Source organism: Balaenoptera borealis (assembly GCF_965194805.1).
Source record: "Balaenoptera borealis genome assembly, chromosome: 14".
In the NCBI taxonomy this organism is placed as follows: domain Eukaryota; kingdom Metazoa; phylum Chordata; class Mammalia; order Artiodactyla; family Balaenopteridae; genus Balaenoptera; species Balaenoptera borealis.
In genome coordinates, this window is record NC_138875.1 from 25,196,379 (window position 1) to 25,212,960 (window position 16,582).

A 16,582-nucleotide genomic window follows, 5' to 3' on the forward strand; every position below is an offset into this window, starting at 1 on the left:
TATTCTGACACTTGTTAAAATGGTAAGGAAGATTTTATTCAAGACTATAGCAAAAAGAGTATTGCAACAGGGAAGAGAGATGAGGCTCAACAAGGAAAAGTGGGGATTTATAGCCAAGGAAGGGTGGGAGTCGGTGGATGGAAGATTACTAAGAAGAGACATCAAGGGTAGGTAGTAAACTGACCTAGCAGGATTCTTGCCAAAGGCAGGCCTTGGTCAGATATCAAGGGTGGGGGGTGAGGAATTTGATCAGATATCAAGGTGGATCAGATTTGAAGGATGGTGGGGTGGGGCGGCGGGCGGGGTGGGATTCTCACTAAGTTGATTTAGTAGAATTCTTGCTACAACTGGATTAGGCAGGCCCTAAGGGCGAGGTCTCATCAAAAAGAGGGCTGAGAGGAGCCCGTCTAAAGTTTGGTGAGGGAGAGGACGTTTGTAACCTCATATGGGTCGTAAATGTACAGCCACTTAAATAAGAAATGAAAACTGAGAAAATTTCTTTTTTTAATTAAAAAAAAACACCCTCCCAAGAGATATGAGAACTGAATGCAATGTGTTAATCCTGGACCGGAATCTGATCAGAATTAATTTAGTTTTCTTTTTTTTTTTTTTTTTGCCATTATTGAGAAAACTGGCAAAATCTAAATATGGTTTAGATTAGAAAATAGCATTGATGGAAATTTCCTGATTTTGATTATTACATAAGAGAATGTCCTTCTTGTTAGAAAACACTCATTGAAGAATTTCTCAGTAAAGGAGCATCATATCTTCAGCTTACTCTCCAATGGTTTAGGAAAAAATACTATGTATATATAGAGAGGCTACAGGATAAAGCAAACATGGGAAATGTCTGCATCTGGAGAATTTGGGTGAAGGTATATGGTAATTCTTTTTATTTCTCTTTATTTTTTTATATATACATAAATATATTTTCTAAGTGAAATATAAAAAAGGGTATATGGTAATTCTTTATATTATGTTTGTAACTTTTCTGAAAACCTGAAATTATTTTAAAATAAAAATTTTAAAAGAGAGAGAGCATGTGTGTGAATCCAAACTTAAAGGACTGAATCAAATGCCACCCTTTCCAGGAAGTTCCTCTCAATTGAGATTGCACCTTGCCCAGCCTGCCTTGTGGTAACACAGACCATTGTTTTCTTGAAATTCTCCTTAGCCTCTTTTCCTTAAAGGCTCTTACCTCTTTTCTCTTCTAGAGGCAGCACTGCAGGATGGGCCCCTGATGGATTCCCGAACTCACAAACCTGGGTCCCAAAGGTGCTTCTGCCACTTCCCAGCTTCGGGACCTTGGTCGTCACCATTGCTATTGATTTCAGACTTCTCATCTATAAATGGTCATAACAAAATGCATCGCACACAGTTGTCCTGAGGAACATATAACAATGCATGCCATGATTCTGATTCTAGAAATAGCTCTGTAAATGTTAATTCTCTCCTTTTCTTTTCTCTTTAATCAGCCTCTCACCACCCTTGGGGCATAGATAAATATTTGAACCCAATTCTCAGATAATTTCTGAAAAATTTATTCCAATAACTAATATTGACAATTTACAATGCACAGTGCTTGATCCACAGTAGCCCCTTAATGAATGCTGTTCACGAGGTAATACTTGCCCACACCTTTTCTCATCTGGTCATCTCAGCATCCCGAAGGTGTAGAAAAGTCCCCATTCTTATCTCCTTTTGATAGATTTGGAAATGGAGGCATTGAGGAGTTGAATAACATGCTTTTCTAGGTTACATGGCTGTTAAAGAGGAAAGTCTGGCACAAGCCAATAAATCCTATTATTTATGGCAAAGTTTACAGTTGCACTTCCATATAAACAAGTAAATTGCAAGTGAGTCTTACAAAGTGCACTGGATTTCTCTCTGTGTTACCCTGCTTACTCCACCATTCTAAAATAACTTTGCATTCATTTGGTTTATCAATCTTTAATGAGCACCTATCAGGTGCCAAGTGTGTGTTAGGCACTGAGGATACCAAGATGGGTAAGGAGCTCAAAGTCTTGTTGGAAAAAAGACAACTGAATAAAAATCGTGAACACGGTGTAATAGCTGCTCTCTTTAAAAATATTCCATAATATCACTAATGCAGACCATTCTCATCCTGATTGCTCTTAAATTTATAAAACTTTTGCCTGTGGTGATTAGGTTCAGAAGACCTGTGGCTCACTGTCTAGGACATGGAACCTTCCTCCGCAGCTCATGACATGGAAAGCCATTCAGTGATTCCTAGCTATGGAACACCTGCTCTGAGCCAGCTGTACCCAGAGAAGGGAGGACAACCTTTCCTATTTAGAGGCATTTCTAATTTAGTACCCACATCCCTCTTTTCTTAAACAAAACACCCTTTTCACGGCCATGGCTGCCCTCGCTCCCTGCACTGCATTCCTTTCATCTGCAGGTGTCTTGCAGGGCTCACATCCCCCAGGTACTCCCTAAATTCACCCCCATGCTTCTGGCTTAGAAGCTTGTCCACATCAGCTGGGTCAGTAGTCCTCCAAATGGCTGAAGACCCTTTAATGAAAGGAAGTGAGGCAGACAACCTAATTTAGCAGGGAGACAGACAAGCTAATTTGGGAGGGCAAAGGCTCCCAGGGCTGCTTAAAGCAAGGATGTTATTTTGCTTTAGCTACTTGGAAGTCTGACATCCTGAATCTGAAAATCTTAGTTTCCACAACAGACTTCCCTAGACTTCTTCAAACTGCCTTTGAACAGTTTGGATAAGCTGGTTGTTCAAACTGTCAAAGAAATGCTGTTTTCTTCTTAGGAAAAGCCAGGCCTCTCTGTCCAGTGAAACATGACGTACACAACCGTACGTTTCAGCTCACCCTTTCATGTTTGTGCCTAGATTTCCGCTGTCACATCCTATTCCAGAGCCTTTTCCCTTGTTTTCATTATACCCAAGTGGTGCCATGCAATGTGCATTTATTACACGAACGAATGAAACGATGAAAATTTCTAGTGAGCAACACTGGTAAGAAGCGCCAAGCAAAAGGTCCACAAATTTATTTTCGTGAATCCTGTAAAGGATGCCATCGAGTATCTTCAATAGTCAGAGACACTACGCAGACAGCAGCAGTCCCACTGTCCGTTCATTAGTCGATGGCCAGAATGGAAACAGGAGGGAGAGATTCGCTTTCTCGCCTGTCCTGGGCGCCTCGCACGGCTCAGGTAAGCGCAGTCCCTGTAAGACTTTGAGGACCGAAAAACTTCGCCGCCTTTGAAGACAGAGTCCCGGAGAGGATCCGCTGACATCAGAGGGTACAGTCGCAGAGGTCGGGCAAGCCACGGCGGGCAAGGGTTTCTATGTCTGCAGGGAGTGAGGAAGGCGGGAGTTGTAAAAAGGTAGAGCGCCAGTGTGCCCCGGCCTGCTGGTGGCCGGAACGTCTGCCGAGGAGTCTCCTAGCCAGCGGACAGTTCACGCCTTCGCTCCTGGACCGAGACCCCCTCCTCTTCCCTCGGATGGGCCCTTTGCGCTGTCCATCACCGCTTGGCGCCTGCAGCGCTTCCCACCGAGACTCTCCAGCGGGTACAGTATCCGCGGAGGCGGGGCTTGGAGGGACCGGGTGGAGTCAAGTCCTTCTAGTGCCCGCCCTTTGGCTGCGTAGCTGGGTGATTGGATGCTTCTGAAGGCCGCCTTCCAGGTAGTCCAGGCGAGTGACGGGTGGCCCGAGGCCGGTCCCTGGTGCGCGCTGTGCAGTTTGCGGGGTACCCTGGCCGGCGAGCTGTTGGGGGCCCGGCGCCCGAGCGGCCTCCAGGGCGGGGAGGCCCGCAGGGATTTGGGAGCCCTGGAGTGCTGCGCGCCTGTGGTTTCTCGTGTCGGAGAGGTGTCTTTCTGAGCTCTCTGGAATTCCGAGAGCATTTGGGAAACTTCTCGCCCCCACTCCTTGCTCCCTACTTTCGGTTGGAAAAGCAGTTGCTGAGTTTTTTTATTTCCTCCCCCAATCGGACTCTGTAAAAATAGCCGTGCGCCGGGGCGACCGAGCCAAGCTCTGCCGCCCCGGTGTCCTGGGCCGGGTGTGGACCTAAAAATACCCGGCGGTCTGGAGCCTGTGCTCCGGGTGCCGGCGGGTCCGGCCGGGCCGCAGAGGGCGTCTGGAGACCGGAGAAACGGCGGCCGCCTGGCCCCTCGCCTCGGCCGGGGCTGTCCCTTTAAATCCTGGAGGAGGCAAAGAGAAAAAAGAAAGAAAAAAGACGCGGAGCCCCGAGCGGAGGGTGGTTCTGCCAGGCCCCCCACTCCGCCCCCGCGCCGCGGCCTGACTGCCGCCCGCCGCCGGCGCGGGTCCTGGGCGCCCCCAGCAGCGCCGCCCCCAGCCACAGTTACTGTCAAAATAGAAATTAATTGGAGCCGAGGAGGAGGTTGAGACGCAGCAAGTGCATGTGTGGCGGGGCGGGGAGGCGGTGCAGGGGAGGGGGCGGGCGCGCGAGAGAGGCGACCTCAGACATCCGGGCCCTTTAGCCCAGTGCGCACCCCGAGTCGCTGGCGCGGGCAGCGCGGGCGCCGGGCGCGGGGCGCAGGGCTGACAGCAGCGGCGCGGGAGGCGGGGCACGAGGAGGGCGGAGGCGCGGAGCGGGGAGGGAGGAGCTGCCGCGCGCCCGCCACTGCCGCTCGGCTCCACACAGCCGGCGCAGCCCAGCCACGAGACTCTGACAGCCGAGCGACCCGCGCAGCTCCGGCGCACAGGGACGGACGGCGGCGAAGGCGGACGCGAGGACAGCGGCCGGCGCCAAGTGCAGGAGGCGCGCGGGTCCGGCGGCGCGCAGAGGTGAGTGGCTTCGCGTGCCGGGCTGGGGCATCGACTGCGAGGGTCGCGGTCTCCACCGCATCTCGGCTGCTGAGGCGGGTCGGGGGTCGCGGGGCTCCCGGAGGGTGGCTCCGCATCGCAGGCGCCGGGGAGCGATCTCCCGGGCTGTTGCTAGGAGGCCGGAGGTCCGCGCACCCTGGGGCGCAGGCTGGGGCAGGGGCGCCCCCGGCGCGGCGGGCAGGAGGCGGGGGGTTGTGGTGGCTATTCAGGGGCTCCGTTCGGCAGCCATGCAACGGGAGGAGGCGGGAGGAGGGAGGGAGGAGGGGAGAGCCAGCGAAGAGCGAGCCAGCGAGCGGGCGCCGCGCCTCCTGGCTGGCACCGCGGCCCGGAGCGAAGTGGCGCGCGGGGCTGGAAGGGAACTTATACGGGCGCGTGCGGCCCCGGGCTCGGCGGCGCCTTTGGGCCCGGGCGGGGCGGGTCTGTCGGCAGCCACAGGTGGTTTCTGCCAAAACTTTTACCGCACTTCTGCCGGGAAGGCGCGGGAACATTTTGGAGAGTGGCGGTTTCTTGAGACTTTGGCACCCGCATTGAGGTCTTATCTTGAAGATTAGGAAAGGGACTGGAAAGTCTGGGACCCGGCATCTCGCGATGCGCCTCAAGGGCGTCGTAGCGGTCCCTGCTCGAGGTGGTGTCTTTGCAGGATCCTGAGACCCATGCTGCTGTCCAGTTGGGAAGTTGCGGGAACTGGGAGCACTCAACGGTTCCTCTGTGCCTCGGGAAAGTTAAGCGAAGGCCGGCCCGGTACCTGTCGCCCGCAAGGGTCAGCACAAAGTCTCTTCCTAGCGACGCGCACGGGAACCGGGCGCGCCTTCGCTCATGGTGTGCGCATCTCCTGGTCCTTTGAAAGCGAATCGTCTCCGGCCACTGTGTTGCTTTGTTATTAGGGCTGCTTCTTTGATTTCATTAGGAAGAAGGCCAGGAGGAGCCAAAGAAAAGAGAAGCGGCAACAACTCCCGTTTCCTTTGAATCCAGCCGCGGGGGCTGGTACCCAAGCCGAGGTGTGGAGGGTCCAGGACCGAGGGGAGCCAGGAGTCTGTGGCTTGTGCTGCCTGCCCAGGGAGCCTCGCTGGACCATTCTCCAGGCGAGGGCTGGGGTTTCTGGGGCCTCCGGGACGGAAAGAGCGATGACGGTGGGAAGGGAAGACCCTCACAAGAGGAAGATGTGCCTTGGTCAGCTCTGGGAGAGAGGCTCTGAGAAATCCAGTGGTTTGGCCCTGTTCCTCATTGGCCAGGTTGACAAATCCAGGGCAGCGGAGGTTAGCACCACCCGGGTAGCTCCATCCTGGGCTGAAAGAAATCATTATTCCCAGAATGGGTCTGATATCCGGGTGTTGCAAGTCGGTACAGAACTGCATGGGAGTTGGAAACACTCAGTCCTTCATTCTGGCTGGTTCTGTTCCCACTCCTTATTCCCCCAGCCCCAGCAAGTACCTGAGCAGAAAGCATGTCCTTTGCTTTAAAGGAAGTCACAGAATTTTGGAGCTGAAAGAGACCCCAGAAATATTAAAGAGTGCTCATTTTACAGAGGAGCAGATTCAGGCCCGAGGAAGGAGAGTGACCTGCCACAGTGGTTAGAGGCCCAGGGAGACTAGAAATGACATCAGCCTCCCAGACCGGGGTGGAGAGAGTTCCCTCAACAAGGCCTTGTAGGGCCTGAGATCAGAAATGCCACTCCCACACCCCAAGCCCATCATGGGCTCATTATCTGGTACTTTCTACATCCATGCTTGCCAGCTAATTTCCTGTCCTCTGCCCTTGGCTTAAAAAAATCAGAACTGTCACTGCAGATTTCCAGTCTGACACTATCCCAACTTTTCCTGCTCCCTCCTCACCCCAAATTCCTCAAACTCCTTTTGTAACATAATGTGGCTTGATTAGCCAAGATGAGTTTGCAGCTTGTCTCACTGTGAGGCACCCACTTTCCGTAGGATGCCAGAACTCTGTTTTGCTGGTAATTAGGTTTTACAGATATTTTTGAAAGGGAGCCCAATTCTGGATCAATCACACTTGGGCACAAATGCTGTGCTGTTGTGGATACTAAATGAGAAAGATGAGCAATTATCTGGGGGTGTTGGAATAAATGTTGTTATGGGTATTTGACACAGCTATTAGACATCAATGAGTGGGTTTTCCGTAAATGTTTTTTACATTGTATTTTATTGAGCAAACAAAGTGTCTTAATTAAAAAGAACTGGGAGTTGGCCATTTAAATGTTAGCCACTTGTTTCTTACCAGTGTGTATGGGCAGGAAGGATCTGAGTGATAAACAGAATGATTGTTAAGAGAACTTTTTTCTCCTGAACCTAAATATTCTAGGGCAATGCTTATTCTTCAGTCTAAAATGTCATGTACGGTCCAGCAGAACCGTATTAAATCAAAATAATTCTGGATGTGGTGTGTGTCAATCTGTATTAGTCAGAAACGACTTATAAGAGAGAACATTTTGTAAGTTTTATGCTTTCAAGGGCACGCAGTATCAAGAATTCAAGGCTAATGCAGTGGCACCGAGCATAATTCTTCTCTCACGAACAGATAAGAATCAATGTCCCCATAGCTGCACTTGAGGCTTCTGGAGAAGAAACCAAGATCTGGTATCTTCATGATAATACGATGTTACAGTTTGACACTGCCTTTTCACTTTCATTGCATGCTAATCTCATAGGTAACTCATAGTTCATAGTTCATCTCTTAACAGATAGGGAAACCAAGGCAGAGAGAGGGGAGAATGTTATTGCTGTAACTCCATTCACTGCAGTAACATACTCTGAGCATGCAGCTTGGGGTTTCTGGGCCGACCAGGGTGAAAGAGTCCCCCTAATAATATTGCGACCCCCCAGCCCTCTCCAGCACTGCAGTCACAAAGGGGTTTAGAGGTGTGGCAGGGTTACAGTGACAGTTCATGGGCGGCCACTCACTCCCATGGGGGCCTGAAGGGCTGCGTTCTCCACCCCGACTGTGGGTGAGCCATTTCCCTCCCTCTTCCAGAAGGCTGTGGGAACTTGGGCGAGGAGGGACCAGCTGGCTGAGGCTGGGGCGGGGGTGTGGGATCTGTGCCTGTGGAGGGCTGAAGGAGTCCAGGCTATTTATAACCCCTCCTCCCCTCCTGGGAGGAAGAGACTCAAGGGTCTGGAACCAGGCTTGGCGCTGACTTCTCCCCAGGATGGCTGTGCCCACTGGAAGAAAACCTGCCACCCACTGCATGGCGGGGGCTGGAGTGAACCCTGACCCGTGTGGAGGGGCCCCGCGGGGCTTCTGGCAACTTCAGCTGCTCTGGGGGATCTGGGATACAAGCATTCAGCAAACAAAAAGCACCCCTAGAGCCAGTGTGGGTGCTTTTTCTCAGGCACTGACCCCCTCATTTGTACAAAATGAGGCACACCCCAGAAACCTCACAGGGTAGAGCTTAAGAACCTGCTCAAGTGGGGGTAATTTGCTTCTCTGAATAATGGCAACGATGATTTTTATGCAGGAGGAGATTCTGAAAGCCACAAATCAGACGTGGCTCCCTCTGACCGTGAGCTGTGGCATCTGTTCGGTGCTGGTTGCGGAGGTCTGAGGCGTGCAGCCAGAGCTCTTTCCCTCCTCCCCACTCCTTCCCCAGACTAGTCCCCTTTGGTCCCCCTCACCTCCCACTCTTCAAGCCAACACTAAAACCCTCCTTTGTCTTCAGATACATAGTACCTGCCATCCCACCGACTACAGCTTCATTCCTGAGACTGGGCGTATTTTCTCCCTGGGTCAGTGGAGGGAGGAATGGGGGTGCGGCGGGGGCGGGCAGAGGAAGCAGGCGGGGCACTGAGCTTGTCTCTCTGTTTAACCCCTTGGAGTGAATTAATCCACCCTTCAGAACCATGTCAGGCGCTCACAGCAGGTTTCACCAGGAGGCCTACCTGGAGAGGTGGGTGCTGGGCAGCTCGTGGCCAACGGTGGTGCCCTGAGAGCCTGGGGCAGCTTTTGGGGGCAGGGCTTGTGTTGCTCATCGTCACACCCTCAGCGCCCACCGCAAGACCTGGGCACGGAAGATGTTTACTGAACGCACACCGAGGGCTGGGCATGGGTGGATGGGTGGACGGCAGTCAGGCTTGCTCCTTCGTTGCCATCAGCTGTGTTCCTTGGCGCTGTGAAGGGGGTGTTGGCAGGGCAAGGATCTAGAAGCGGAGTGTGGATGAGAAGAGATGGGGTTCCATGGGCATTTTGAGAGCCCCAAGTCAAGCTGATTGCTTGTCTGGGATGATGGGAATCCTGTCATCAATTCGCCTGATAGCGTTGCATTCCTGCTCTGAGGGCTGTCACAGCACAACCCAGCCTCACAAAGCCACAGCGGGACTCTCCTCTAGTGAGGCAGGTGGGCCGCTCCTGTGCCACCCTCCTGTGGGCTCTCTGGGGTCTGGCCCCTGCCTGCCTCTCTGACCCTCCTCCACTCCCTGTACTCCAGCCACCTGGCTCCTTTTTGTTCCTTGAACACACGGAGCTCACGTGTTTCTCCTTGTCTGTTCTCCTGTCTGCAAGGCCCTTCCTGCAAATCTTCCCACAGCTGGCTTCACCTTGTCATTAGATCTCAACTGAAACAGCCTGGTAATACGTTCGTCATAGCGTCCCAATCTATCTGGGATAGAAACTTGATTCTCCTGCTGTCTATCGTCTGCCTCCCCGACTAGAATGTAAGCTCCAAGAAGGCAGGGAGCTTGTCTGTTTTGCTCCCCATTGTATCCCCAACCCCAGAACAGTGCCTGGCATGTGGCAGTGGCTGAGGAAGTAGTTGGTGAGTGCTATGCTCATTAGTGCTAGGGGGTGTATGAAGATGAATCAGCCAGGGGCCCTGCCCTCGGGATCTCTTTAGCTTAGAGGTGGATGTAAAGCTTGTTCATACTCACTCTGATGTGTGGCAGGAAGGGAAGCTGGCATTCGAGAGATACAGCCCAGGAGGGCTATGGTCTAGCAGTGTTAGCCCTGATTCGACAAGGCTGGTTGGCTTAGGTGGAGGGGTCTTCTTTCAGGTGTTTTGTTATGAGTTGGGGACCTCGGGAAGCTGAGCCACTTCCAGCACTGAAGTTCCTCCAGCTTGCTTGGCTGCCACGTCTCTCCCTCTCTCTTCTGTTTATTTACTTCTTTGGTGAGCAAGAGTTCCAAGCATAATGCCATCCTTGGAGAGTTCGGAATGTTGTGTTTTTCCACCAGCTCCATTCATTTGCAGCCTCCTCAGAACAGCTGTGGACAGCTGGCTGCCAGCGTGGTTGTGGGGAGAGCTTCTCTTCAGGGCCAAGGGGTACACTCAGCCCTGCAGGAATGGGGAATTTCATTTGTGTTTCACACCCTGCTGATTTCCAAACCCCACTGAAATGGTGCCTGTAAAAACAGGTTCATGAGGAAATTAAAAAACTATTAGCATTCAGTTTGCTGCTTATTTTCTGATTATAAAAGCAATAAGGGTCATGATGGAAAATTTGGAAAATATGGAAAGGTGTAAAATTAAAATGGAAAACTGCTTACAACACCCTGATTTTGGAATATTTCCTTCCAGTCTTTTTTCTGTATCCACTAACACACACACGCATGCATGTGTGTGTGTGTGTGCGTGTGTGTGTGCATTTGCACACACAGAGACCTACTCGCATATAAATGTATTAAGATTAAATGTTGTTTTCTACAACTTTCAAAACCCATATCATCTTTTAATAGACAGAAGGTTTCTTTTTCTTGGGAGTCTGGAAAATTCCCACTGTGAATCACTGATATTTAGAAGAAAATGTATTTTCCAAGTCTCCTCACTGGTTGAGAATACTTCAGTAAGCTTTACCACCCACAGTTTGAGTTAGGAAATCAGCCCTCCCTCCTGCCCACCCCCAACACTGGATGTGGTTAGAAAGGTACTTCTCACTAAGTACCTGCCTCCGTGACCTTGTTGAGAGCCACTGGTATATGGTGTTGCAAGCTGTCCCTCAATGAGCGTTCTATCACATTTACCAATGCCATCATGCTCTTTAGAAACATATTTTAATGGGTGTGTTGCATTCCTTCATATAATGTATCATACTTTATTTATCATTACAAAACACAAAACAAAACCCAGTGCCCATTAGCTAATCATTCCTTGACCTACAAATAACAGCAGGAGAATCTTGAGAAATATGAACCAGTATCATTGGATTAGCATGTTTAGGGCATCACCATTTGGGGAAAACCTTGGTTCCTTCAGAAGCCCAGGGGCTTTGTCACTGTCACTGCTATGCCCATGGTCTAGAAGAACACCCAGCGTGCAGCGGATGCTCACGATATATTTTGCTGAATGAGTGAAATACAGAATACTTCCTGTGGGAGGTGAGACCCTGATTAAGCCCATTGGTGTCAAGGCTTCTTTTGAGTGTGAGTTTGCTGGAGAAGGAGTGCAGGGCCCTGGGGAGGGGTGGGGGAGAGCATCACCTCCTGGGAAGCAGAGTAGGAAAGGGCAGCATGGGAAGTGGCTTTCTGACTTAATAGTTTTGATTGGTTTTTGGAGGAGGTGAAGTTTAGGTGGAGTCTTGATGTAAGGAGTTAGTGGCACTTAATTCCATGAGACAGGAACTAGAGGGCACCCAGGGAGGAGCAACCTCAAGGTCAAGAGAACCCCAAGGTCAAGAGAACCTCAAGGTCAAGAGCGCGGGGACAGGTTTGCCAGCCTAGGATGTGGGGTGTAGCCCAACCAGGGAGTGGCTAGAGACAGAGATCCTTCGAACCAGAAGCTCCTCAGGAGCACAGAACCTACTCCCAGGGGAGGATGGGTCCCCAGGGACCATGGGGTCTCCAACCCTGCCTCAGGCAGGTATTGTCCCCATCCTGCAGATGAGGAAACTGAGACACGTGCAGGGGTGGTGAGGAGCATGGGTCTGGAGCTGATCAGACCTGAACCCTATGTCTTGGCCACTTTCTGGTGGTCACCTTGGGCACATTACTTAACCTCTCTAAGCTTTAGTTTCCTTGTCTAGAAAACAGTGATAACCAACTTCATAGGGTGGTTGAGAAAATGGGATGAGATGATACACACAAAGTACTCTGCACAGCTCCTGACAAAAATGAGGGGTCCCCACATGGAAGCCACAATTATTCACGTGTTTTGTGATTTCTATTTCTAACCTGAAGGGAGAGTAGAGAGAAGACCAAGGATTCGTGTTGAAGAACTTTCAAGACTTTGTTTTCTTCCCCCTCCTCCTCCTCCTCCTCCCCAAGCTACCACTGTGCTTCAAGGGATAAAAATCCTACGAGACAGATGACTGTTGGGAAGCCAGTGCTCACATGTAGGTAGAATTAATGTCACTTGAGGGGTGACAGGATCCCTCTCCTTCCCTACCTCCTACAGAAGGGGAGACACACTCCTTACGGTCATCCTGAGGCTTCAGTGGCTCAGTCTCGATATTGTTGTCAGGGGCACACTGCTCAGGAACGCCTGGCATCGTTGGTCTTTAGAATAGAGAATGGCCACACAGAGTCTGGGACACGGGACAGGTCAGTTTTGCCGACTGGGAGCTGAATGGATAAACGGCTTATGACCTGGAGCAGCACAGCCTAGTGAAGATATAATGTGAGCCATGCAGGTAATTTAAAATTTTCTAGTAGTCACATTTAAAAAAAGTAAAAAGAGATGGGTAAAATGAATTTTAGTAAGGTTTTTTGTTTAACCCAATATATCCAAAGTTGAATTATCATTTCAACACGTGACACCAGTCACATTTCAAGAGCTCTGTAGTCTGGAGACAGGGCAGGGGGCCTGGGGCACAGGTCAGGAGGGTCAGTCTTGGGGAGGCTGGTGCTACTTGGGGGACTCTGTATGGCCAGGGGAGGAAATGTGTCAAAAGCAAGCAATTTAGGGAAGAAGTGAAGGGTTGTGAGACCTGACTTTTATCCTGGCATATGGAGGGCGAATTGTGTATTCCTGGGTGCCATTCCACTATGGGCCTCAGTTTCTTCAACCACAAAAATGAGATTGTATTATCTCAGAGCCATTCTGGCTCTGGTGTTCTCTAATTCCTGCGAGAAAGGCATGGAAAGCACATTTAGCCACTTCCTAAGTTTGAAGTGGGTGGAGATGGGGCTTGGAGAGAAAGTTTGGGCAACAGAGAAACCTGCTGGGCACCACGTTTTAAAGCATCTCATTGGAAAGTTCTGCCTGGACAGTTTAGATAGACATACACGCCTCTCTAAGCCTCTCCAAGAATGGACAATATCCAGTCACTGCCATTAAGTTACATTTATTTAAAAGTATGTTTTGGGGATGCAGGGGGGCCTCCGTTAACTATTGTTTTTAAAAAGTGACATGTTTTCATTGTCTTTAAATCCTGAAGCTGCCTGTTGTTCCTGGTCATCCCAGATGGCTGTGAATGGCAGCCATAAAAGAGGGGAGGGGCCCTGCAGGAAATATTAGAACAAAAAAGGAAATATTTCAGCTCTGTCATAAATGGGCACTTGGCCTGTCCAGAGAGGATGTGGGAAGAGAGAGGAAAAAAGCAGCAGGTGTGTTTGGAGGGAAGGGTGTGTCTGCAAATGTATTTTAAGCTCCTGAAGTCAGAGGCGCTGGTTTCATTGCACTCTGGTGCGTAGGATTTGAGGTTTTTATCTCCCTGCCACAGACTTCTGTTGGGGGGAAGGAAACTCTCTCTCCTTTCTAAGGAGTGTTTCTTCTTTTTAAATTAGGTTGTCAGTAAGTAACTAGCTGTGTCTACCTGGGGATCCCCTGTTCCCACACAGGAAAGGGCCTATGTGCTCTAAGAGCTGGTCCAAACACTTCCATTCACGGAGGAGGAAACTGAGGGTCAGAGAGGCCCCGCCACTCTCTGAGGTCCCCCAGCAAGGCAGGGAGGAGCCCAGGCCAGTGCCAGCGGCTGCCACGTGTCCTTTCAGCCACACAAGGGTGCCTCCTGGGTTTTTGCTTTCTGCGCAGTTAACAGATGACTCAACCAGGCTGCCTTGAATCATTTTTAAATGAGGATTTCTCTTTTATGTTTTCCTAAACTAGATTTTTTATTACTTTTCCACGCATTGTTTGCTTTGAATTTCTAATTTAATTTTTTCGAATAGGTCAATACTTACGTGGTTTAAAATTCAAAAGGTACAAAAGGGTATTCAAAGTAAACTGGCTTTCCCTCACCTCATCTCTTAGTTCCCTTATCCCTAGGCAACCACTGCTACGGGGCTCTTCAGTTTAAAGATACTGAATGCACATACTGGAAAATATGTATATGTGTGTGTATGTATACATACATGTGCATGTGTATTTAAAATTTTTTTTACCCAAATGGAAGCGTACCATACACATTATATTTCACTTTACATTTTCCACTGAACAGTAAGTCTTGACTATAAAGAACTTCTTTGTTCTTTTTTGCTTGTTTGTTTTGACTGCGTAAATTCCATTGTATGGCTATACCTTGGCTTATTTAACCAGGCCCTTATAGATGGATATTTTGGTTTCCAGTCTTTTGCTTATCCAATACTCTTGGTTTTTACCCAATGATTTTTTTTTTTTTAAAGGGAACGCTATTTATTTATTTATTTATTTATTTATTTATTTATTTTGGCTGTGTTGGGTTTTCGTTTCTGTGCGAGGGCTTTCTCTAGTTGCGGCAAGCGGGGGCCACTCTTCATCGCGGTGCGCGGGCCTCTCACTGTCGCGGCCTCTCTTGTTGCGGAGCACAGGCTCCAGACGCGCAGGCTCAGTAGTTGTGGCTCACGGGCCTAGTTGCTCCGCAGCATGTGGGATCTTCCCAGACCAGGGCTCGAACCCATGTCCCCTGCATTGGCAGGCAGATTCTCAACCACTGCGCCACCAGGGAAGCCCTACCCAATGATTTTTTTTTTTTTTTTTTTAATGAAAGGAAACCTTGAGTTTTCTCAATACAAACTGATAGCCTTCTAAGCTTGCTGATTTATTGTTCACAAGGTGCTTCAAAGAATAAAATTGCTTAATTGTTTAAGGATTGAGAGCAGAATAAAGAATTTTTTGCATTGAACTTCCTGGAAAACAAATCCTATGGTCGACATTATTAAACCAATGTTTCTTGAGTTCCTACTGTGTGCTGTGCCAGGCAATGGGTGCAGGTGGGGAAGCAAAGAAGAAGGAGGCTTGTAGGACAGCACTCCTGTTCTTGGCCTGGAGTCAGGGGCGGGGGTGACTTTGATGGAGGAAGAAAACAGTTAAAGCAGCACTGGGGGCGGCCTCGATGAAGGGAAATAAAAGCCACAGAGGGGATGTTAGGGCCTTTGACTGGGGGTGGGGTGCAGGGTGTCAGGGAGGGGCTCTGGGCTGACTGGCTGTATGTGAGCGGTGAGGTTTCCTGCCCACAGCTCATGGCACCATGTCCTTGGTCCCTCTCATCTGCCTCTCTTGGTCACCGTCCATCTGCAGAGTCCTCCATAGGGCTGGGTCTGGGGCCCCGGCTCAGCCAGGTAGACTCTGTGTCCTTGCTGTGCTCCTTCTGAGCTTGAGGGGCTTTGAAACCGCTCTTTATCCCAGGAAGACAGAGCTGTCCTCAATCTGGAGAGCAAGGCTCTCCCTCAGGCCAATCCCTTCTCAGCAAATGGACAGTGATGGCAGAGCAGCCTCATGGACAGAGGGGATTGGGGTCAGTGGAGAGAAATCAGTCCCACTGTGTTGAAGGAGGCACCCTCAGCCCGCTTGAACTGGACTCCCCTGGGCTGTCCCTGTGTGTATGCAGCTCCGTGTTCCCCTCCCGGATTGAGGGCCATCTGCTTTCAGGAACACTGGCCCCAGTCCTTTCAGCCTGCCCTCTTGGAGGCTCAGAAAGCTTTCCAGAAGCAGCCCACAGCCTGAGTGTAGGCCTTTATCAGTGGGGTTGAAGACAACCAACTAGAGTAGCTGAAGAGTTCCAGACTGGCCCTAGAAACTGCCCATCACAAAGAAGTTTTGCTTGTGTGTGGGGGTTGGGGGAGGGAAGCTGGGATCCCACCGAGAACACAAGGTGCATTGGAGCTCCCCCTGTGTCTCCAACCTGGGCTAAGTTCTGCAGAGCATCAGAAGAAGCCCAAGACATGGTCTTGGCCTCAAGATCTGAAAACCTGGCTAGGAAAATGCTGATGTATGTAAGATATACACAAGCCTAATGCTGAAGAGCTAAATGATGCAGTATATCTTGTAAGAGCTGTAAGACTTTAAGGAAAAGAGAGGTTGTATTCCTGGAGTCGACAGGGTGTGAGACTTCAGACGGACCTCAGAAAGGGAGTGTGGTAGGAGGATGGGCACTGACATCAATTTAGCGACTGCTACATGGCAGGCACTGCCCAGGTGTGATGCGCCCATTCAATCCCACAGCAGCTTTTAGTTAGACGTTATTATTCCCATTTAACAGAGCTCAGATTTCAGAGCCCATATTCTTTCCACTGCACCTAAATTGACACTGAGGTTCCTAGAGATTATTCAGGGAGAGAGGAACAGCTTGAGCAAAGGAATGGCGGGACCAGTGTGCCCTGTGTCATGCTCCACCAAGAAGTCGCCTCTTAGCAGAAAAGCGTGTGTAGGAAGTAGGAGGAAGTACATTTGATTAAAGGGGTCAGGCTTGGAGGATTAATTGCAGTAAATCTTTTGTTTATTTTTGAATTTTACTTTACTTTTTTATACAGCAGGTTCTTATTAGTTATCCATTTTATACATATTAGTGTATATATGTCAATCCCAATCTCCCAGTTCATCACATTCCCCCCCCGCCCCATGTCACTTTACCCCCTTGGTGTCCATATGTTTGTTCTCTACATGTGTGTCTCTATTTCTG

The 16,582-nt window shown here is 50.0% G+C and overlaps 1 protein-coding gene across 6 annotated transcripts in view; it reads left to right on the forward strand.

The window, feature by feature from the left end:
• The first annotated feature begins 335 nt into the window (after positions 1–335).
• Positions 336–16,582, forward strand: part of ZBTB7C (zinc finger and BTB domain containing 7C) — a 373,957-nt gene continuing 357,710 nt past the window's right edge. For all 6 annotated transcript variants that reach the window (XM_082354578.1, XM_082354585.1, XM_082354579.1 and 3 more), the window contains exon 1: positions 336–4,787. The gene's annotated coding sequence lies outside the window, so the exon portion shown is untranslated. The remainder of the gene's footprint in view (positions 4,788–16,582) is intronic.